This window comes from Chaetura pelagica, unplaced genomic scaffold (assembly GCF_000747805.2).
Source record: "Chaetura pelagica isolate M959 unplaced genomic scaffold, ChaPel_1.0 scaffold920, whole genome shotgun sequence".
Taxonomy (NCBI): Eukaryota; Metazoa; Chordata; class Aves; order Apodiformes; family Apodidae; genus Chaetura; species Chaetura pelagica.
In genome coordinates, this window is record NW_009951914.1 from 9,358 (window position 1) to 33,476 (window position 24,119).

Genomic DNA, 24,119 nt, shown 5'->3' on the forward strand with positions numbered 1-24,119 from the left:
CAGCAGGACACTTGATGTCTGTCACTAGCCCGTTAAGGATTTCCACTAGGAAAAAACTTGCAGAGCAGAAGTGTATCCTCCTCAGATATGATTACAAAAAGCAACAAGGAGTCATAAAAACATCAATCTGGTAGAGGTGGGAATGAAAAAGATGCCAAGTGGTTGGGAAGGGCTGGGAACCCAGTACTTCTCATTAATCTTCGGGACTGTCAACAAGGAGGCCAGTTCTGATAGAACATAATAACTTAGTCCAGTATTCACTGAACCTCAACGGGACATGTTGCTCACTCAAATCAGCACACAAACAGGTTTTCTTACTCTTCTGAGATGTTCTGCTATTTAATTTCCTACAATGAAACAAGTTCCATGTAATGAAGAAAAAATGAGTTATGCACTTCTCCTGACTTCACTCAGTACTGGAACAAGAACATAGGAAAATACTTTGTGCAAAATAGGAAGGAACTCTGTTTTTGGTGATTCAGAACTAATTACATGGCAATTTAAATACAGCAAGATCAACCACAGCATTTTGCATCCATGTGAAAGGCCTCCATTTTCTCGGGCTGCCATTTTGCTTATAACTTCAAATTTCTCCAAAATGAAAAATTAATTACAAACCATTTCTTTTCAAATTTCTGACCAATGTGTGGGACACAGGTGATCAGCACAGTGTTTCCAAATAGTTTATATGATTGCTAAAATAAGCCCTATATTTTTAGAACAATAAACAACTAAGCCAGTGCAAATGTTGCTGTACATTTCCAGTGCATCAGGCTCTGTGTGCGAAATTTAAGTGTTTAGTCACAGCTCCTTTGGCTGCTGCAGAACACTCTGACACAGCTCATGACCAGTTTTCTCTGTATGCCTTGGGAGGTTTATGGAGAGTCCCTATCAAATTCATATAAGAATGAATCAACATCCTGTAGAAATCTGTATAATCCTCTCTAACAGAATCCCAATTACACAAGATCTTGGGTTAAATGGAGTTCAACCTCATCCTCCTGGGTAATGCTTCATAAAACTTTTTGCCGTTTTCCAAGTTAACCACCTTTTAAGTTTCTCTTCCCTAAATTGCTAGGTTCAGAATTAAAGTGAAACACTGCCCAAATGGAAATCAAATAGTAGTCTGCCATTTTTACCTCAGCTGAGAAGAATTTCACCAACTGTACTTAACTTTGTTATTACTAGGGTTTTATTGGCCACAACTCTCTTCTTCATTGCCTTTCTATTTAACCAAAGACGTTGGATGTCACCCAGATGTTCACATAAATTACATTTTACTTTGAGACTAACCTCATTTATGTCCTATGACCATAAAAGACACCACAGACTTTTATAACTCTCTCCTCTTTCTAAGATCAGCAGAATCTCCAATCATATTTTCTAGAATTGACAGACATTGTTACTGATAAAAGGACTGTCAAGATAAAAGACATGGAAAATAAGCTTCCTCTAAAGTACAATACACACAGAAAGCAGTTCTTATTTCACACTATGACACATTTCACTACACTGGATAGTCTATTGGTCTTACTCATACACTGAGAGACTCCTACTTAAGCAGCAGACACTGTAGCTTTTCTCCAGACTTAAATGCTGTGGGCTGGGTGATGTGGCTCTGGATGCCTCTACAGACATTACTTACAGGACACGACAGAGCAGTAGTGTGGTCTATGGCACAGAAACACTGCTGCAGCAGTTGGCTCCTTCACAGAGTTGTTGCTGATGCTGGATTGCCTCTGCCCTTGGGTAAGGGACAGGCACATATCCTCCAGTGAAAAAGCAGCTTGGTTGCTGTCTGTAAAGAATCCCTTTAAACACAGGAGAAGTACTGTAAGAACATCACTTCCAAGTTCAGTCTATGCATTCTGTACTCATCCTTCAAACTCTGCACAAGTCTCAGTGTTCCAGGCACTTCCAAGAATTTGGATTTTCTGTACATTTTTTAGAAAATCCAGCTCTGTGGGATGAAAGATCATTGTGAAGATGACACGACTGTTTAATTTTTCTAAATAAACTCATACCACAATTCTCCAAAGTGTTGTTCAGCTTTACAAGCTTGCTGAATTAGTCAGCAACAATTAGTTCCATGGAGTTGTTTTATTATAGAATCATATGCCTTTCTGTTTTCTGGTTTCTCCCCCTCCACCCCACTGCCAAAAAGAAGGGAGCTTTCTTGAAGGGCACTTCTGCTCAAGCAATTTACATCCCCTTGGGCACATACACACCAATCACATCAGTGAGAGATTTCTTCTGATTATTTTTTCTTTTTTGGGAAAGCATTTCATAAAACATTGGAAAACTCACACAGTGACTTACCAGGAGATTAAAACCCCTCAGTTATAATTCTGCATCCAGTTGGTTAATGTGTTCTATCATGACAATCTGATACAATAACAGGACCATTAATGCCCCCTGATTTCAGCAGGGTATAAATGCTAAGAAAACAATGGCAGTTGCTGAGAACCATCTTATGAAAACACCACAAGGAATCCACATCCCTTTGGGTAAATAGATTTGGTTTAGTGAACTTTGTGCCATCGGGGCATTAGGAGAAAACTGGTGGCAATGGAAATCTACCTGTTATGTCTAGTAAGATAAGATCTCCTGGACAGGTGCTGAGTAGCATCACACAGCAACACAAATCTGCACATCAGTTCAGCTCATAGGCAACCATTCAGGATGACTCTTTTGTTTCAAGGAGCCTTATTTTCTAAGTCCTTTTTCTTAAGCTCATGGAGAGCTTAAGAGTCTCTCGCTAGCAAACAGTGGCACTTCTGAAAAATTATGTGCACCTGTGAAGCAAAACTACACAGGAACATGCACACTCACAACACCTCCACAGGAAACACTGAACATGCAGCAGAAGAAAAAAAGCCATAAGCAGACATCCCTTATGAAATTATGAATTTTCTTGTAATTTTATTTTCAAACTACTGCTTTTTGTGTGTGTGTGTGTATGTGGTGTCTGATAATCACGGAGAGCCCTTCTCCTCTCAGGATACACAAACCACAGAATTCCGATGACTCACACCAAAAGAGCTTTCAAGCACATGGGGGACGGAAGGGCATGCTGTTTCTGCATTAAAGCTTCCTGCCAAAGCCCAAAACTAAGCATACATAAACACATTTGGACAAAGCTTTAGCAACAAGGAGAAATTCACCTCACTGTAACCCTTCCGGTGAGACAGTCCTGCCCATCGTGTGAACTGCCCGATTGCATCCTGTTTGCCACACATTTCCTTTTTGACAATCACAGCTGATAGCAAGATACTTGTGTGCTGTTTGCACACAAAGGTGCAATATCGACTTTTTTATACAAGGATGTAATAACTTGGCTGATGGTCAGCAGGAAAGGTGACTGGCCTGAAATACAGAGTGTTCTTTGTACCGGACTTGTAGTTTGTTCTATCTTTATCTGAGCTTTATCACAATAAGCTCCTAACTAGTCAAGCTCGTGGTCTGACATCAAAAGTATAATAAAGTTCTCTCTTCTTGGAACTGTAAAGATACACCCTGCAGCTGTGGCAGCATCTCCTCTCCAGGATAGAAGTAGTGAACTAGTGCTCTGTCTTGTATAGGAATCTTTATGGGGAAACCTTAAGAAAAAAAGGTCAGATGAGACCAGTGGTGAGAGGACAGTCTGATGCTGTTGCTGTCACTTAAAGCCATTTCGCTTCTTCTGCAGGGCTTCTCTGGAGATGTGCCATCGCACCCACCTGTGGTTTAAAACCCATATAGCACTGCAGGGGAAATGTTGAAGTCTGTCCAGCCTCATCTTCCTCAAAGCAAAGGCTGAGTATCCCTGAAATACCTGTTTCAATGAATGTCAGGCCATGGCTTGGACTGTGGTGGAAATCAGTCAGCAGAAGCACAAGCAAAACACATCAGACAAGTGTGAATAGTTTACAAAACTGAACTTCAGATTCAAACAAACACCAGAGGCCAGCAAAAGACCTGCACTCTCAGATTCTCACACCAGATCTAGTTGATGCCCTGTACAAGAGTGAATATCACCCTTCTGGGAAAGGTGTGAAGAAGAGTCATGCAGAGCTCCAAGCTGCTGAGCTAGTCCTAGAAGATCAGAGTGAGACACCAGTGGACTTACAGAAGACCCCAAGTTTTGCAATATGCATTGTATTCTCTGCAGCCACCAGTGCATTTCTTTCAGTAATTCAAGGTTAATTTTTGTGTGATGCAGTCCCCAGGTCCTAGGTACCAAGCCCTGACTGACCACAGCTCCATCCCTGAGGAGAGGGACAGGTGTTGTAGCACCCAGACTGTACACTGCATCCAGGCAGAGTTTCCAAACAAGGACAGAACAGTGCGGATTTCAAGCAGGGGGACTTGTGATCTGTCAGGTAGGATGATACATATTTGTTGGGAACCTCTGGGTAGCTGACAGGAAAACTATGTGGATGAAGTACAAGCATTGCAAGGCTGCAGTAAGGATAAGAGGCAAGAGGTCTCACAATTTAGGAAGACGACAACCATCAGGTGGTGGCATTTGCAGCTAATGGAACTGCAAATTAAACAGTGTTTTTTTTTTCTTCTCCTAAGATAACAATGTAAAATTCAGGGAATATACAAAGCCATACATGAACAATTTCATGGGTCTGTTTTGTCTGCATTGTTGCCTTTAAATCTTTATATCCCAGTCAAAGTTGTTACAGAATATTATTTCTCCTTTATTAGTGTAGATCTAGAGATATTTTGGTGCAACTGCTATGTAAGAACTATAAAGAGCTTTGAAGAAAATAATATCATAAATGTATAGTAATATTAAAATCTTAAATTCTTACTCAATATCTTTACTAGTGATCTAGATGAGAGAATTGAGTGCTCCCTCAGTCACTTTGCAGATAACACCAAACTGGGCCAGAATGTTGAGGGTAGGAAGGCTCTACAGGGAACCTAGATGGGCTGGATTGATATACCAAGGTCAATTGTGTGAGGTTCAGTGAGACCAAGTGCCAAGTCCTGCACTTCGGTCACAACCCCATGCAATACAGGCTTGGGGAAATGGCCAGAAAGCTGCCCAGAGTAAAAGAACCTGGGGGTGCTGGTGGACAGCCAGTTTAACATGAACCAGCAGTGTGCCCAGGTGGCCAAGAAGGCCACAAGCATCCTGGCTTGTATCAGTAATAGCATGGCCAGCAGGAGTAGGAGAGTGATTGTGCCTCTGTCTTTGGCACTGGTGAGGCTGCACCTCGAGCACCGTGTTCAGTTCTGATCCCCTCATTACAAGAAGGATGTTGAGTTGCTGGAGCTTGTCCAGAGAAGAGCAAACAAGGTAATGAAGGAAACTGTGATTATTTAGTTTGGAGAAGAGGAGGCTGAGGGGAAACCTCATTGCTTTCTACAAAGGAGGTTGAAGTAAGATGGGTGATGGCCTCTCCTCCCAAGTAAATAACAATAGGACCAGAGGAAATGGCCTGAAGTTGCAACAAAGGAGGTTTAGATTGGATTTTAGGAAGAATTTCTTTACTGTAAGAGTGGTCAGGTGCTGGAGCAGCCTACCCATGGAGGTGGTGGAGTCACCATCCCTGGAGGTGTTCAAAAAACATGGAGACATGACACTTCAGGACATGCTCTAGTGGGCATATTTTTTTTTCCTTCTAGGTCACAGGTTCCTCCTGGACTAGATTATCTTAGCAGTATTTTCCAACCATAAAGATTCTGTGATTACCAGAATTCTGGGTTTCTTTACCCTGGTTGTGTTGGCAGCCAAACAGTTCAGATGTAGGGCAGGAAATGACAGGAGAGTGTATCCCTGCAAAAGAGCATCTGGGGGAAGGTGGTTTCTAAATCAAATAAAAACCTTGCCTCAGAATTTTTTTGAAAAACAGGGTGCTTTCAAAGTGTTCATTCCTGAAGGGCTTCTCAACAGTTTCTTTTATTTCATGCTTATTTGAAACAGACTGTAATTGTGAGGTTTCCTAGGAAATAAACAATGCTGCACCTAGCCAAATCTTGCAGTTGCACCTCAGTCTGTTGTCAAAGTACTGCGGGCAGCTCACAAGGATAAGAAACCCCCAGATGCTCCAAAACAGGAAGGAATTGTAAATCGTGGCAGCAAAACAATGACTCAGGCGGATGCCAGGCCTCTGGTATGGTATGATTCAGGCGCCTTATCGTGCCTGCTTGCAGAACAACACCATCTCAGGAGGGCAGAGGCAGTCCCTCAGGCAGCTGCCCACTTCCAGCTGCAAAAGAGGACATAGCTGCCAATAGCAATTGCAAATAATGCTTAGAGAGGAAAAGCACAGCCCTGTGTAACCCATACCATGCTAAATCTGCCTCTGCAGACTCCTCAGCACCCTGAAGACAGAGCTGCTCTCTCAACACCAAATGTTGCCAGGATGTTGTGAAGACCCCACCAGGTTCTCTCCGTCTTTCTGGAGGATGCCTGGAGAGTCTATAACTAGCTCCAAGAAACTGAAGTAGAGCTCAACAGATATTTTTTTCACCCCCACAGGACCCACTCCCTTGCCATTGAGATCTGGATTGTGTGGGTGGGTGTGAAAGCCAAGGGCCACAGCCTAGACGGGGAAGTATGAACTGCTCCTGGCCCTGTGTGTACTTTCTGTTAACTCCAGCTTAGCTGATAAGGCTTTTTGTTTGTTCTTCACCTTTCTTATTTCACAGCTCTCCACTCCACAGCACACTCAGAGACACCACAGCCATCTCTAAGTCTTCCCCCCATGGATTCCACCCTTTAGCAAAACAGGAGATCAGGGCTGATCCTCCTCCTTGCACATGCCTGCTTGAGGTTTCCAGACCGGCAGCCTCAAGGGGAGACCCACCCGAGTTTGTCTGTGCAAGCCCTGCAAAATGTGCAGAGCAAGAGCTGCTGCCTGGCAATTTTTTTTTCCTGCAGCTCGTTCATAGCCCTACAGGCATAAAGAGTAGGTGTGATGTGCTTGGCAAAGCCAGCATGGTGGGAGATTCACAGGGTCAATGTCTACCAAAGCCAAAGATAGTGTTGAAAGTGGAGGTCCCTACTCCTCACACTGGTTTTTGGATGACCAATGCAGTATCTCATGCCAGCACACATTCAGTCCACTACTCTCTCCAGTCTCCAGAGGTTTTTTCCTTTCTCCTCATCCCTGGTGGCACAGAGGGACCTCAGCCACTAAAGACCTTGAGTATTTTTCCAAAGAACATTCACCTCAACTGCTTTTTTAGGTTAGAGGTTTTGTTTCTGTGTTTACTTTCTGCATACAGGACAGGCATCAGGTCTCCACAGCAAAGAAAATAATCACCAAGGAGCAATGAAGCAGAGGGCATTTGGTCATACAACTAACATGGGGTGCAAAGCACACCTTCACAGGGTTTGCAGACCTCAGCACTGGGTATGGTATAGATGCTGCCACCAGCAAGGGTCCAGGGCAGACAGATGTCTTTCACAGGCCACATTATCAAGTTCAATGCTGATGAGGAAGCGTGTGGGTGGCAAGGGATAGCAAAAGTTCCTCTTTCCACACTTGGCCAATCCTGTCAACCCCACAAAGACAGAACTGTCCCCATTGATTAAATATTTTCCACAGAAGTCCTACTTGTTGCAGTTCTGCTCAATGTGAGTTCTTCATGAATGTTGTTCTGACCAGTCCCCAAACACTTCCTCTAGCTGAAAATTTTAACAATAAATCCACAACACACATAAGTAGTCAAACCTAATACTTACTTTTCCTGAGTTCCTTTTTTTTTATGAATGGCAAGACATTTTCTTGTGTCTTTCACTGTCTGTAGACTGAGCATCTTCCCTCTTCTTTCATTGTTCCTGTATCCACAGAGATCTGTGAGAACCAGTCCCATCAGTATGTGAAGTTTTCCTCCAGGTAGGCAAAATTACTGATTCAAATAAATGTTGTAACAACAGGTTAGCTCAAGACTCAGACAACACTTGCATGACTGACTGCAAATCTTCTGCTTCTGATGGTACCAGAAAATAATACCAGAAAAGGTATTAAAATAACACTAACTAAACATCTGCAAAAACATTAAGTGTCTGTCACTTTAAGGTTTGGCTGAGCATCTGGCTCTATGCATTTATCTGAAGACCTTCCTAATTAATAAGTTGTTTTCAAAATAAATGCCATCTTGCAGCTACACTTTCTATTAATACATGGGGCCATGGGCAATATTAAGAGATCCTTTCCATGATTTCAGGAAATAGCCCATGCATTTAAGAAGACAGGTAGTTTCAGAAGCAGTACAAATTAATTAGGAGGTCTACCCCTTCTGTCTCATAGCAAGATTCAAAGAAGGACCTCAGTAATTCAGGCAGAAAGAAAACTGAGGGCAATAAGCCCAGTAATTCACATAGTCCATGCTAAATGGGCCTAGATTCTTATGGGCTTTTTTTGATTTGACAAATACACATCTCTCAGAGCAAAAGGTATTGGAATATGTTGGACATTTTGACAAGTCGGAATATATATATATTAAAAAACATTATCCCTGAGACTGCCAAAAACCCCCAGATGTCTGCATTTCTTGACAATTGTTCTGAGACTTCATCTTATGGTATAAGTCTATTTCATTGTTAATGACTGGTAAGGACCTTTTAGTGTGTGCCCTGTGGAAAATGAAGGTATAAAGAAACTCAAGGCTTAGTATTTGTTTAGGTTGGTATAGAACCAGCACAAGGACACTTGAGTCTCAGCTGATCTGTATCAAATTAAATCCTGTTCTGAGCAATATCTGACACCATTTCACACTCCCTGATGTGTGAGTACCTCCAAAGAATGTCATTAAAGATTATCATATCCAAGACACCACGTGGTTGGCCTGTATCTCAGCTCAGACTGGGTCTTTTCCTTACAAAATGCAGATTGCTGAGGGTCAGTGAGAAAGGAATTCAATTTTATATTAAGACAAACATACTGACGCAGAAACATTTTACACAGTCTGGTGGGTAGATCATTGCAGTCTGCATCAAGCTTTCCACAACCACCAACCTTCTGACTAGCCTTGAATTCTCCTCCTTCTCCTACTGCAAATACAGTATTTGCACCCTGTATTAACAGCTGCCTCACCCCCTTCTCCGTGAGCCCCTCATCAGTCTCCATCACTGCTTTGGAAGGAGAGAGTCTACCCCTGCAGGGGTGGTGGGAGCTGTTCCTCCAGGCACAGCTTCCTTGTTGCTGGTGCCATGAGAGGTGCCACATGCCCAGGAGCCACAGGCACTCCCTTCCCCTCGGCGCTCACTTTCTGTGGCACCTGAGCTTCAGTAAATTGAGCTCTGTTGAATTTGCAAGGTTATTATGTCTGCAATCAACCGTCAGAAATCAAACTTCTGCACAGGAGGCTGAAGTCAATGATAGTCATCATAACTATCAACCACAATAACCACTTCCCCAGCTCACCACACACATGAAAGCTGCCTTATCAAACACCTGCCCGTTTCTAGCTGCTGAGATAGATGCTCTTCCCACCAGGGTGGGTTCTCAGAAGAGCTGTTCATTGGTACCAGAGGGCAAAGGTTGTGTCCCCTTGAACATCTGCATTTGGGGCAAAAAAGAGTTGAATTCAGCTGCTTGCTGCCGACAGGTTTTCCTTGGGCAAGATTCAGAGATGAATGCAGATCCAGGCAGACAGAGAGACTGTCAAGAGCAGGCACAGACATGACATGAATATACAGAATTTCTGTGAATGACACGCTTATGGGACCAGAGAGCAATACAGCAGGGAGGAAGGTCAAGAAAACACCAAGGAGCTAGCTCTCAGGCTGAGTGGGAAGTGTAGTATGCACTATCTAAATCTGTTTCATTCCAACAAATGCCTGGTTGCACTAAATGTATCTCAGGGGTCTAGTTTTTAGTGCTTTAGGAAATAATATTGTACATGCTTTCTTCCTCTTCATATGTTTTGGATTTGCAATCTATTTTGGATCTAAAGAGTGTCCTGGGATTTTGTTTCCTGTTGCTCACAATAATTAAATACTGTTTATGTACTTCTGACTGGAAAGCTTTCCAAATTATTTTTTCCTTTGATTATCAATCATAACCTGCTGCAGATTTATTTATTTTTATTTTTTTTTTGCTTTTATGACTCAGTCCTTTCATTGTGTATGTACATTTACGCCTTCAGCACTAGCATGACATGCTACCTTTCACTCCTACAAGTTTTGGCACTTGTCCTTTAGAGCTTGCTTTTTCTCCCTGTGTTTTTCCCTTCTCCTTGGGCAAGAAGATCAGTTCTGTCATCCTGTTGACTCTATTCATAAGCACCTCTGACTTAGCCTCAGTTTCAGACAGATTAAATTGTTGATTTTTGCTTTTTTCACCTTGTTCCTGACATTTTATTCCACGATTGTTAGTATCTTTACTCCCTCCCATATCATAGATGATACCTTTAGCTTATTCTGCTGAGAATATAGAAGCCATTGCTTCCTTCATTCTGTTTTTTTTACTCCATTGCCCTCCATTCTCTTCCTTGTATGGGTCTGAAGTCTTAGCTTGAATACTGAAGATCCCTCCCATATGTTTTTCTCTGAATCACCAGTCTTTTAAAAAAGTCTTTTAAGATAATATTCCAGACTTTTTTCTCCAGATCTGTTCTGTTAGTCCTATCCCCATTGTAAAATTTTCCCAGCTTCTTGTTCTGAGATGTTTCCCCAGGACTGTTATTTATCTGCTTTTCTCTCTTATTCTGCCATGTCTCACTAGATGTACATACCCTCTCTGGGCTGCAAAACTGCCTTTCTCATTTATCCACAAGCATATGTCACTATTTTTTCCTGTGTAGTTTCCTCATTACAATGAGTTCTGAGAAAGCAAAAGCTTTGCATACATGACTTGTCATAAATAAGCTTGGACATGCCATTCAAATCTAATTTCATTTTTGAGTGAACCCTTTGCCTTGATTTTCAATGTGTTTTCTGTCTGTTTGGGCTACAAGGGCTCAGCCCATGGCTTTCATCAGCCCTCAGGAGTGCCACTGGTCTGGAATCCTCTGGGGTGTAAATCACCTGTATAGCCGTAAGAGGTGGGCAGCAACAATTTACATACCAAAAGGGTTTGGGTCTGGGTTTATCTTTCCATTGCCATTCAGTTCTGCAGTGCCAGGTGCACAGGTTCCACACCTGTGCAGAGCTATTTTAGTCCACCTAACAAGAAATATAAATAATTCAGATTACTTAACTCTCCAACTCAAACCTGTGTGTATTTTGCTTAGGTGCCACTGTACCCTGTTTATTTTGGAAAAGGAATCATGTGATGTAAATTGTGGGCAACTTCAGCATTAAAGAGTTTCTATTTAGGTCGTTCAGTCATTATATGCTTAAGTTTCCGTATTTGTATCATTTTGTTTATTCTCATGTTTTAAAAGAAAATCTAAGGCTGGGCATCATGACCTGTGGATTCTCTTTGCTTATATTAAATGAAGAACTGGAAAACATTGTTTGTTTATTTACTGCATGTGGGAAAACAATTTTAGCTGAGCTGCTGAACACAGGGGCTTTGGCTATCTGTGCCCATTCATACAAAGCTAAGCCTTACACACAAAGGGAAAGGGTTTCCTTAAGACTCAAGACACCAGAACCCTGATGTAAAGTGTAATTGCTCCTTCTGTCCTTCCTAAAAGATAATGCACTCAGAGGCAGAATCAAGGAAATCCAGACATGGCAAGACAAAATTTCAGAAGCCAGAGATAGCCAAGACTTCTTAATGTATCATACAGAAAAATATATAGTGAAATAACTACCTAAAATTAAATGTTTTATAAGCTAAATCACAGGATACCACTAAAAATCCCCACATGATTATAATTTGCCCCTTGTATTACCTATATGGAGGATCATTCCTTTACAATTTTTGAGGATTTAGTTGGTCTTTTAAATACATTAAACTTCCTCTCTCCTCCTGACTGTTTTGGTTTTTTTCACTGAAGCCTCCGGATATTTGTCTCTCAATAATGATACAAACGGATGCAGCCACCCACAGACTTGTGGTCAGACCTTCAGAGTCATCCTTGTCTTCTGTGAATGCCTACATGCTAGGACCCCTTTCTAAATCCATTTCCTAACTAACCACAATGTGTGATTAGACGGGCATTGCTAAGATAGCCAAGGAGAAATTATGAAACGTGCGAGCAGGATAAAAACTGCAGTTGATACTAGAAGTCAGATGTTGCAATGTTGATAGCTGAAGAATCAGCCTCCAGGTGTTATGCATGCAAATAACTCTTATTTGGTCTTACATATCTCAGCTGCATATTGCTCAGAAGTTTGTTTAGTGTGACCTCACAGTGCAAGGCTTCATTAGTTCATCCAGTGGTAACGGATATCAGATTTCTCATTAACAGGATCCAAAAATGTACTCAGTCCCACCAACACCCATGGGAGTAGCAAGCATTTAGTGCCTTCCAAACTGAGAGACACTCACTTGAAACTAATGAATCCTTGACAAATCAATTCCAGCTGCTACGTGCTGATTACTTTTGTACTTATTTCACTGATTAAAGAGCACAAATAGCTAGAAATGGCTGAGGAAAATGCACAGAGGTTGTCTTCCCAAACCAAATAGACTTTGGTCACGAAGAAGCCTGGGCAGACTTGGGTAGCAGTGCTGATGTGATGCAGCTGTTCTGCAATAAATAGCACTGCTGACCCTGGGATGAGAGCTCAAAAAGCAGAGGTAGGAGTGCCATGGGCTGTCTGCTGCCTCACCACCAGCTGCCCATTACTCTTCACCTCAGTGGGATTTTGATCTGGACTTGTGTCACCTTGGCAGCAGAGCACCTATGTTCTTCTCACCAGAGGTTTCTGCTGAAAATTCCTACATCTCTCCAGATGAGACGTTCTGGGTGCAGAGATTAAGACCAGAGACCTCGTGCTCATAGATGAAAACAGGATGCAAATGTTTCTTATTATGCAATGTTCACCTCAAATACTTTCATGCACAAGGTTCTTCACAAAGGGTCATAGATCCTTCTTTGGCACAAACAGCTCCAATTCAGTGAGGTCTGAGAAAACCAGTCACTTTGTGAGACATCCACACCCTCATGACTGGGAGCGTGAGTGAAGGCAGCTACTCTGGAAATCCCCGGGTTACGTGCCCAGAGGTATCGTTGTGCTCACACTATAGGCATTGCAAATCCAGAGGACAAAACGTGTGCTGAGGTCATCTGGAAAATCCTTACCATCCTATCCAAAGGCAGCACGATAAGTACCTGGCAGATGGAAGGTCTGGGGGAGGGAGGAAGGGGGTGTCTTCAGCAGCAGCAGCAGCAGCAGCATTGTGCCAGAACAGCTCTGTCCTAGAGCACTGCACACTGCTGGAGGGAGAGTGGTGCTCTGAAAGGGAAGAAAAGCTGAGAAACAGCTCTTCTCAGGTTCATGGAAGTTGTTAAGTAGGAGAGGATTTGAACAGGCACTTGCATGTAAGGGTAGAGATGGAAGGAAGGGATTATCCACTCCAAAGGCTGTGGTTGTACAGGCCCACACAACATCAATGTCTAAATGTAGTTGATTATTAATTGATTGATAGATTGATAGATTGATTGCTTGATTGATTGATGGATGATTTTGTACAGCTTCTCAGAGCTGAAGCACCTGAGCTGCTAAAGACATTATTCTTTAAAAGCAAAGAGGAGGTGTTTTAGCATGACTGAATCAGTATGACTTTTATTTTGCACCTTTATAGTTTGTTATTCATACCTTTAAAAATTGCCTTCTCACTTTTGCGTTATGAAACCAAACTAGTCTATTTCCAGTCAACTTCACATCCCAGGTTATTTCCATACGTTACAGCTTAGCTTTTTGATAATTTTCAATTGTTTTAATAGTTTATTTCTCCAAGTACTGCAAGTGGACTACAGCTTTCTGGAAAAGGCCTCTTTATTTTATTTCTAAAAGGCTTTTCTGTTTTCTTTGTTTTAAATTAAAAGATAATTCTAGAGAGAAACCATGCTCTGTTTGTGATGTTCTGCTTCCCAATTGGGATGGCTGGTTGAAGGATCAGGAGCACAGGTGGTGTTCTCCTGTATCACACCAGTTGCAGGGATTGATGAAGGGATAAACAGGAAGAGCCAGCAGATTAACTCCTGGTTCCAAGACCGGTGTAACCAGCCAAAATTCAGTTTCTTTGATCATGGGTTGATCTACACGACACCAGGCATGCTGGCAACAGGTGGGGAAAGGCTAACCTGAAGGGGAAGAAGGATCCTGAGACAACATTGAAGGAGCTTTAAACTAGATTTGAAGGGTTTTGAGGATGAAAACAGGTATACTAGAGAGAAGCCTGGGAGCTCCATCCCAGTGTTTGTGGGTCAAAGTGCTAGCAAGGTCTTGAAGTCTGTTGTCTCAGTGGATATGAGGGATGGTGGTACATGTGGTAGCGAAGACATGAGGGGCAGTGAAAGGCTGGTAACTAGGGATGTATCAGAGCATGGTCAGGTGGGAATCAGGGCTTGTCCGCCAAAAGAGGTGGCAGGACAATTAGCCAAGCTGAAGTGCATCTACACCAATGCACACAGCAGGGGCAACAAACAGGAGGTGCTGGAGGCCATTGCACAGCAAGAAAACAATTATATTGTTGCCATCACAGAAACATGGTGGGAAGAATCTCACAACTGGAGTGCTGCAGTTGATGGCTGCCACCTTTTCAGAAGGGATAGGAAAGGAAGGAGAGATGGTTGAGTGGTCCTCTATGTTAGGGATAGATTTGAATTTCTAGAACTTAACGTGAATGACAGTGTTGAGCGTTTATGGGCAGGAATCAAGGGGAAGACACAGAGAAGGTGGAGTTACTGAATGCCTTCTTTGCTTCAGTCTTCACTGCTAAAGCTGACCTTCATGAATCTCAGACCCTAGAGATAAGGGGAAAGGTCTGAAGAGAAGAATTTCCCTAGGTTTCTGTGACATAGGCAGGCTAGAGACCACTTGGACATCCATAAGTCCATGGGCCCTGACAGGATGCACCTGCAAGTGCTGAGAGAGCTGACAAATTATATTGCTGGGCCATGCTCCATTGTCTTTGAAAGGTCATGGAGAACAGGAGAGGTGCCTGAGGACTGGAGGGAGGCCAATATCCCTCCAGTCTTCAAAAATGGCAAGAAGGAGGACTCAGGGATCTACAGGTCAGTTAGTTTCACCTCTGGCCCTGGGAAGGTGATGGAGCAACTTGTTCTGGATGTCATCTCTGAACACATTGAAGAACAGGAAGTTATTTGGAGTGGCCAACATTGATTTACCAAGGGTAAATCATGCTTGACCAACCTTCTAGTCTTCTGTGATAACAAAACTGGTTGGCTAGATGAGGGGAGAGCAGCAGATGACATCTGCTTTTACTTCAGCAAGGCTTTTTGACACTGTCTCCCACAGCATCCTCAATAGGAAGGTAAGGGAGCATGGGTTAGATGAGTGGACAGTGAGGTGGATTGAGAGCTGGTTATGTGACAGAAGTCAGAGGGTTGTGACTAATGGAGCAGGGTCAGGTTGGAGGCCTGTAACCAGTGGTGTCCCCCAGGGGGCAATACTCAGCCTGGACTTGTTCAACATATTAATCAATGACCTGGATGAGGGGACAGAGTGTATCCTCAGCAAGTTTGCTGATGACACAAAACTGAGAGGGGTGGCTGACACTCCAGAGGGCTGTGCTGCCATCCAGCAAGACCTGAACAGGCTGGAAAGCTGGGCAGAGAAGAACCTAATGAGGTTCAACAAGGGGAAGTGTAGGGTCCTTCACCTGGGGAGGGAGAACCCCATGCACCAATACAGGTTAGGGGTGGGTCAGCTGGAAAGCAGTTCTGAGGAGAAGGATCTGGGAGTCCTGGTAGACAGTAAATTATCCATGAGACAGCAATGAGCTCTTGTCACCAAGAAGGCCCCTGGAATCCTGGGGTGCATAAGGAAGAGTGTGGCCAGCATGTCAAGAGAGGTCATTCTGCCCCTCTACTTCATAAGCACCTCTGACTTAGCCTCAGTTTCAGACAGATTAAATTGTTGATTTTTGCTTTTTTCACCTTGTTCCTGACATTTTATTCCACGATTGTTAGTATCTTTACTCCCTCCCATATCATAGATGATACCTTTAGCTTATTCTGCTGAGAATATAGAAGCCATTGCTTCCTTCATTCTGTTTTTTTTACTCCATTGCCCTCCATTCTCTTCCTTGTATGGGTCTGAAGTCTTAGCTTGAATACTGAAGATCCCTCCCATATGTTTTTCTCTGAATCACCAGTCTTTTAAAAAAGTCTTTTAAGATAATATTCCAGACTTTTTTCTCCAGATCTGTTCTGTTAGTCCTATCCCCATTGTAAAATTTTCCCAGCTTCTTGTTCTGAGATGTTTCCCCAGGACTGTTATTTATCTGCTTTTCTCTCTTATTCTGCCATGTCTCACTAGATGTACATACCCTCTCTGGGCTGCAAAACTGCCTTTCTCATTTATCCACAAGCATATGTCACTATTTTTTCCTGTGTAGTTTCCTCATTACAATGAGTTCTGAGAAAGCAAAAGCTTTGCATACATGACTTGTCATAAATAAGCTTGGACATGCCATTCAAATCTAATTTCATTTTTGAGTGAACCCTTTGCCTTGATTTTCAATGTGTTTTCTGTCTGTTTGGGCTACAAGGGCTCAGCCCATGGCTTTCATCAGCCCTCAGGAGTGCCACTGGTCTGGAATCCTCTGGGGTGTAAATCACCTGTATAGCCGTAAGAGGTGGGCAGCAACAATTTACATACCAAAAGGGTTTGGGTCTGGGTTTATCTTTCCATTGCCATTCAGTTCTGCAGTGCCAGGTGCACAGGTTCCACACCTGTGCAGAGCTATTTTAGTCCACCTAACAAGAAATATAAATAATTCAGATTACTTAACTCTCCAACTCAAACCTGTGTGTATTTTGCTTAGGTGCCACTGTACCCTGTTTATTTTGGAAAAGGAATCATGTGATGTAAATTGTGGGCAACTTCAGCATTAAAGAGTTTCTATTTAGGTCGTTCAGTCATTATATGCTTAAGTTTCCGTATTTGTATCATTTTGTTTATTCTCATGTTTTAAAAGAAAATCTAAGGCTGGGCATCATGACCTGTGGATTCTCTTTGCTTATATTAAATGAAGAACTGGAAAACATTGTTTGTTTATTTACTGCATGTGGGAAAACAATTTTAGCTGAGCTGCTGAACACAGGGGCTTTGGCTATCTGTGCCCATTCATACAAAGCTAAGCCTTACACACAAAGGGAAAGGGTTTCCTTAAGACTCAAGACACCAGAACCCTGATGTAAAGTGTAATTGCTCCTTCTGTCCTTCCTAAAAGATAATGCACTCAGAGGCAGAATCAAGGAAATCCAGACATGGCAAGACAAAATTTCAGAAGCCAGAGATAGCCAAGACTTCTTAATGTATCATACAGAAAAATATATAGTGAAATAACTACCTAAAATTAAATGTTTTATAAGCTAAATCACAGGATACCACTAAAAATCCCCACATGATTATAATTTGCCCCTTGTATTACCTATATGGAGGATCATTCCTTTACAATTTTTGAGGATTTAGTTGGTCTTTTAAATACATTAAACTTCCTCTCTCCTCCTGACTGTTTTGGTTTTTTTCACTGAAGCCTCCGGATATTTGTCTCTCAATAATGATACAAACGGATGCAGCCACCCACAGACTTGTGGTCAGACCTTCAGAGTCATCCTTGTCTTCTGTGAATGCCTACATGCTAGGACCCCTTTCTAAATCCATTTCCTAACTAACCACAATGTGTGATTAGACGGGCATTGCTAAGATAGCCAAGGAGAAATTATGAAACGTGCGAGCAGGATAAAAACTGCAGTTGATACTAGAAGTCAGATGTTGCAATGTTGATAGCTGAAGAATCAGCCTCCAGGTGTTATGCATGCAAATAACTCTTATTTGGTCTTACATATCTCAGCTGCATATTGCTCAGAAGTTTGTTTAGTGTGACCTCACAGTGCAAGGCTTCATTAGTTCATCCAGTGGTAACGGATATCAGATTTCTCATTAACAGGATCCAAAAATGTACTCAGTCCCACCAACACCCATGGGAGTAGCAAGCATTTAGTGCCTTCCAAACTGAGAGACACTCACTTGAAACTAATGAATCCTTGACAAATCAATTCCAGCTGCTACGTGCTGATTACTTTTGTACTTATTTCACTGATTAAAGAGCACAAATAGCTAGAAATGGCTGAGGAAAATGCACAGAGGTTGTCTTCCCAAACCAAATAGACTTTGGTCACGAAGAAGCCTGGGCAGACTTGGGTAGCAGTGCTGATGTGATGCAGCTGTTCTGCAATAAATAGCACTGCTGACCCTGGGATGAGAGCTCAAAAAGCAGAGGTAGGAGTGCCATGGGCTGTCTGCTGCCTCACCACCAGCTGCCCATTACTCTTCACCTCAGTGGGATTTTGATCTGGACTTGTGTCACCTTGGCAGCAGAGCACCTATGTTCTTCTCACCAGAGGTTTCTGCTGAAAATTCCTACATCTCTCCAGATGAGACGTTCTGGGTGCAGAGATTAAGACCAGAGACCTCGTGCTCATAGATGAAAACAGGATGCAAATGTTTCTTATTATGCAATGTTCACCTCAAATACTTTCATGCACAAGGTTCTTCACAAAGGGTCATAGATCCTTCTTTGGCACAAACAGCTCCAATTCAGTGAGGTCTGAGAAAACCAGTCACTTTGTGAGACATCCACACCCTCATGACTGGGAGCGTGAGTGAAGGCAGCTACTCTGGAAATCCCCGGGTTACGTGCCCAGAGGTATCGTTGTGCTCACACTATAGGCATTGCAAATCCAGAGGACAAAACGTGTGCTGAGGTCATCTGGAAAATCCTTACCATCCTATCCAAAGGCAGCACGATAAGTACCTGGCAGATGGAAGGTCTGGGGGAGGGAGGAAGGGGGTGTCTTCAGCAGCAGCAGCAGCAGCAGCATTGTGCCAGAACAGCTCTGTCCTAGAGCACTGCACACTGCTGGAGGGAGAGTGGTGCTCTGAAAGGGAAGAAAAGCTGAGAAACAGCTCTTCTCAGGTTCATGGAAGTTGTTAAGTAGGAGAGGATTTGAACAGGCACTTGCATGTAAGGGTAGAGATGGAAGGAAGGGATTATCCACTCCAAAGGCTGTGGTTGTACAGGCCCACACAACATCAATGTCTAAATGTAGTTGATTATTAATTGATTGATAGATTGATAGATTGATTGCTTGATTGATTGATGGATGATTTTGTACAGCTTCTCAGAGCTGAAGCACCTGAGCTGCTAAAGACATTATTCTTTAAAAGCAAAGAGGAGGTGTTTTAGCATGACTGAATCAGTATGACTTTTATTTTGCACCTTTATAGTTTGTTATTCATACCTTTAAAAATTGCCTTCTCACTTTTGCGTTATGAAACCAAACTAGTCTATTTCCAGTCAACTTCACATCCCAGGTTATTTCCATACGTTACAGCTTAGCTTTTTGATAATTTTCAATTGTTTTAATAGTTTATTTCTCCAAGTACTGCAAGTGGACTACAGCTTTCTGGAAAAGGCCTCTTTATTTTATTTCTAAAAGGCTTTTCTGTTTTCTTTGTTTTAAATTAAAAGATAATTCTAGAGAGAAACCATGCTCTGTTTGTGATGTTCTGCTTCCCAATTGGGATGGCTGGTTGAAGGATCAGGAGCACAGGTGGTGTTCTCCTGTATCACACCAGTTGCAGGGATTGATGAAGGGATAAACAGGAAGAGCCAGCAGATTAACTCCTGGTTCCAAGACCGGTGTAACCAGCCAAAATTCAGTTTCTTTGATCATGGGTTGATCTACACGACACCAGGCATGCTGGCAACAGGTGGGGAAAGGCTAACCTGAAGGGGAAGAAGGATCCTGAGACAACATTGAAGGAGCTTTAAACTAGATTTGAAGGGTTTTGAGGATGAAAACAGGTATACTAGAGAGAAGCCTGGGAGCTCCATCCCAGTGTTTGTGGGTCAAAGTGCTAGCAAGGTCTTGAAGTCTGTTGTCTCAGTGGATATGAGGGATGGTGGTACATGTGGTAGCGAAGACATGAGGGGCAGTGAAAGGCTGGTAACTAGGGATGTATCAGAGCATGGTCAGGTGGGAATCAGGGCTTGTCCGCCAAAAGAGGTGGCAGGACAATTAGCCAAGCTGAAGTGCATCTACACCAATGCACACAGCAGGGGCAACAAACAGGAGGTGCTGGAGGCCATTGCACAGCAAGAAAACAATTATATTGTTGCCATCACAGAAACATGGTGGGAAGAATCTCACAACTGGAGTGCTGCAGTTGATGGCTGCCACCTTTTCAGAAGGGATAGGAAAGGAAGGAGAGATGGTTGAGTGGTCCTCTATGTTAGGGATAGATTTGAATTTCTAGAACTTAACGTGAATGACAGTGTTGAGCGTTTATGGGCAGGAATCAAGGGGAAGACACAGAGAAGGTGGAGTTACTGAATGCCTTCTTTGCTTCAGTCTTCACTGCTAAAGCTGACCTTCATGAATCTCAGACCCTAGAGATAAGGGGAAAGGTCTGAAGAGAAGAATTTCCCTAGGTTTCTGTGACATAGGCAGGCTAGAGACCACTTGGACATCCATAAGTCCATGGGCCCTGACAGGATGCACCTGCAAGTGCTGAGAGAGCTGACAAATTATATTGCTGGGCCATGCTCCATTGTCTTTGAAAGGTCATGGAGAACAGGAGAGGTGCCTGAGGACTGGAGGGAGGCCAATATCCCTCCAGTCTTCAAAAATGGCAAGAAGGAGGACTCAGGGATCTACAGGTCAGTTAGTTTCACCTCTGGCCCTGGGAAGGTGATGGAGCAACTTGTTCTGGATGTCATCTCTGAACACATTGAAGAACAGGAAGTTATTTGGAGTGGCCAACATTGATTTACCAAGGGTAAATCATGCTTGACCAACCTTCTAGTCTTCTGTGATAACAAAACTGGTTGGCTAGATGAGGGGAGAGCAGCAGATGACATCTGCTTTTACTTCAGCAAGGCTTTTTGACACTGTCTCCCACAGCATCCTCAATAGGAAGGTAAGGGAGCATGGGTTAGATGAGTGGACAGTGAGGTGGATTGAGAGCTGGTTATGTGACAGAAGTCAGAGGGTTGTGACTAATGGAGCAGGGTCAGGTTGGAGGCCTGTAACCAGTGGTGTCCCCCAGGGGGCAATACTCAGCCTGGACTTGTTCAACATATTAATCAATGACCTGGATGAGGGGACAGAGTGTATCCTCAGCAAGTTTGCTGATGACACAAAACTGAGAGGGGTGGCTGACACTCCAGAGGGCTGTGCTGCCATCCAGCAAGACCTGAACAGGCTGGAAAGCTGGGCAGAGAAGAACCTAATGAGGTTCAACAAGGGGAAGTGTAGGGTCCTTCACCTGGGGAGGGAGAACCCCATGCACCAATACAGGTTAGGGGTGGGTCAGCTGGAAAGCAGTTCTGAGGAGAAGGATCTGGGAGTCCTGGTAGACAGTAAATTATCCATGAGACAGCAATGAGCTCTTGTCACCAAGAAGGCCCCTGGAATCCTGGGGTGCATAAGGAAGAGTGTGGCCAGCATGTCAAGAGAGGTCATTCTGCCCCTCTACTTTGCTCTGGTGAAGCCACATCTGGAATGCTGTGTCCCTTTCTGGGCTCCCCAGTTCAAGGGAGACAGGGATAGATTCCAGCAGAGGGTAACAGAGGTGACTGGGGGATTGGAACATCTTCCTTAAGAGAAAAGGCTGAGAGAGCTGGGACTCTTTAGCCTGGAGAGGAGAAGGCCGAGGGGAGACCTTATTAATGCCTAGAAGTATCTAAAGGGTGGGTGCAAGGAGGATGGAGACAGGCTCTTTGCAGTAGCTCCCAGTGACAGAAGGGTCAATGGGCACAAGCTGGAACACAGGAAGTTCCACTTAAATATGAGGAAAAACTTCTTTATGGTGAGGGTGAAAGAGCCCTGGAACAGGCTGCCCAGGGAGGTACTGGAGTCTCCTTTTCTGGAGATATTCAAGACCTACCTGGATGCAGCCCTGAGTAATGTGCTCCAGGGAGTCCTGCTTAACAGGGAGAGTTGGACTAGATGATCTCTAGAGGGCCCTTCCAACTCTGACAATTCCATGATTCCATGAACTGTCAGGTGTGGGTTTAAACCATGGTTACTCATGATGTTGCTCCTTTGGCTCATGCTCTCCCCACTTTGATTTGGAGACAACTGCTGGAAACGTGCTCCAGTGACCAAACCAGTGACCAGGCCCGTCTGCTCACGTCACACCTCACCTGGTATCAACCTGCCTTTCCCCTGCCCTCTGCACACAACCAGGATCCTGCCCGGGTCCAGCGAGGGTCTTGGCTTCAGAGAGGTTGCTGCACTCCACCATCCTGCTGTGCTCCCAGTATGACAGCTGGGATATCTGCCAACTGAACTCTGCTGCCACGACTCCTGGAGAAGCCAGGATGGGACTAACACACACAGCTTGATTCAACAGGCACTCATAGATGTCTCACGGTTCCCTGCGGGTTTAACAAGAGTCACTCTTACCAAGAGTGAATTCACTTGGTTCTCCTGACCAGCCATTAGTTTGTGTCAAAAGGGGCAACTCTCTAGAATAAAAGGATTGAGGTCTTGGAAGAAACTCAGGATTTGCAAGATGTTCTGAGTCACTCTTCCAGTTTCTTACTGCTGCTGCTGTGTGCATGTCTTTTGTGCACTGACCAAGTAAATGCATCCTTCTTAAACTGGACATCTCAAAAGGGGAATAGTTCCTGCCTCCAAATTGAGTTTGAAACATGGAATAGAAAGTCCTAAACTTGGTCAGGACAAAAGTTCAAAAATTAATAAAAAAAATTTAAATGGAAATTTTTAAATTCCAGATGTCATAAAGAGTTTGGGGTTGATTTTTACCATAACTTAATGTTAATAATTTTACTATATAAATGGTATTTAAATATCTGATGTTTTAATTCTAAATTACCTTAAAATTAAAATTATTTTAGAAAGAAAGATTATAGTCTTTTTAAATAGTCAATTAAAAAGAAGACTAAATCATCTTGACTTGGCAAATGTTCTTACAGCTATATTTTCCTTACTTAAAGCTTAGGTGAAAACATGATATATTTTTGGCAATGTATTCTTCTTCTCAAAAGCCACCAACTAGATTAATTTATTTATAAATTCAACCTGAGAAAAAGCACAATGTAGACTTTTACACACCTTGAGTAGCTGAGACAGATTCTGACACAAATCTTTACTCCTCATGAAAAGTAAATCTCTGTAGTGACTCAAAATAACACCTCCTGCTGTGGTCAAATAGGAAGAACAATATCAACCATTTTGTTCTCGATATTGGTGTCACTTACTCAAGAAAACCCTTACTAAGAGGTGGGGGCAGGAAACAGAGATAAAAATGTTAACTATAGAAGTTCTTACGATGACAGTTTGAGGGATTTCCGTGGGATTTTGTTGTTATGTGAGACCTCATCTGAGCAACACACTGCCAGTGGAACATACACACAGATCTGCATCCTGGGATATGCCTGTCTTTAATGTGCTGTTTTGTATAAAACCAGAGATATGCACCATAAATCTTTTATCTGCTTGTTTCTTGGTTATACTTACACATTCCCATGTCATTGAGGGTGTATCATACAATTCATGATGAATCAGATGGAGAAAGGTCAGGTAAACATTTCTAGTTATTACAATAACCTTGAATTGCATTGAACTTTCTGTCAGATTAAATAATAAAATTTTCTTACCTTTGTCCTTTAACTCATCAGACTACAGACTGCTTTTAAATCTCCAGCCAGTTGTTTCTGGAGAAATGCTTTTCACACATCTCCATTTCTGCACTGGCCCAGGGAGCTCTTTGTTTTGCTGCTGCAGCACCAGCACCTGGTGTGGACACAGGCTCTGAGGGGGAGCAGGGAGATGCCTGGAGCTCACTTTGCCCCAGTGCTGAGGGCAAGCCTGAGCTTTTGGGGTAAATTCACCAGAGCAGAATACACAGGAGAGTGTGCAGAGTAACTGCTCTTTCAGCTAAATGAGGTAAAACAGCAAAGGAAGCAGGCTGAGTAAAGGTTTATGAAAAAGTGTAAAAAGCCTTTTAAAATGTTAATTTAAAATTCCACTAGCTTGCGTTTGAGGTG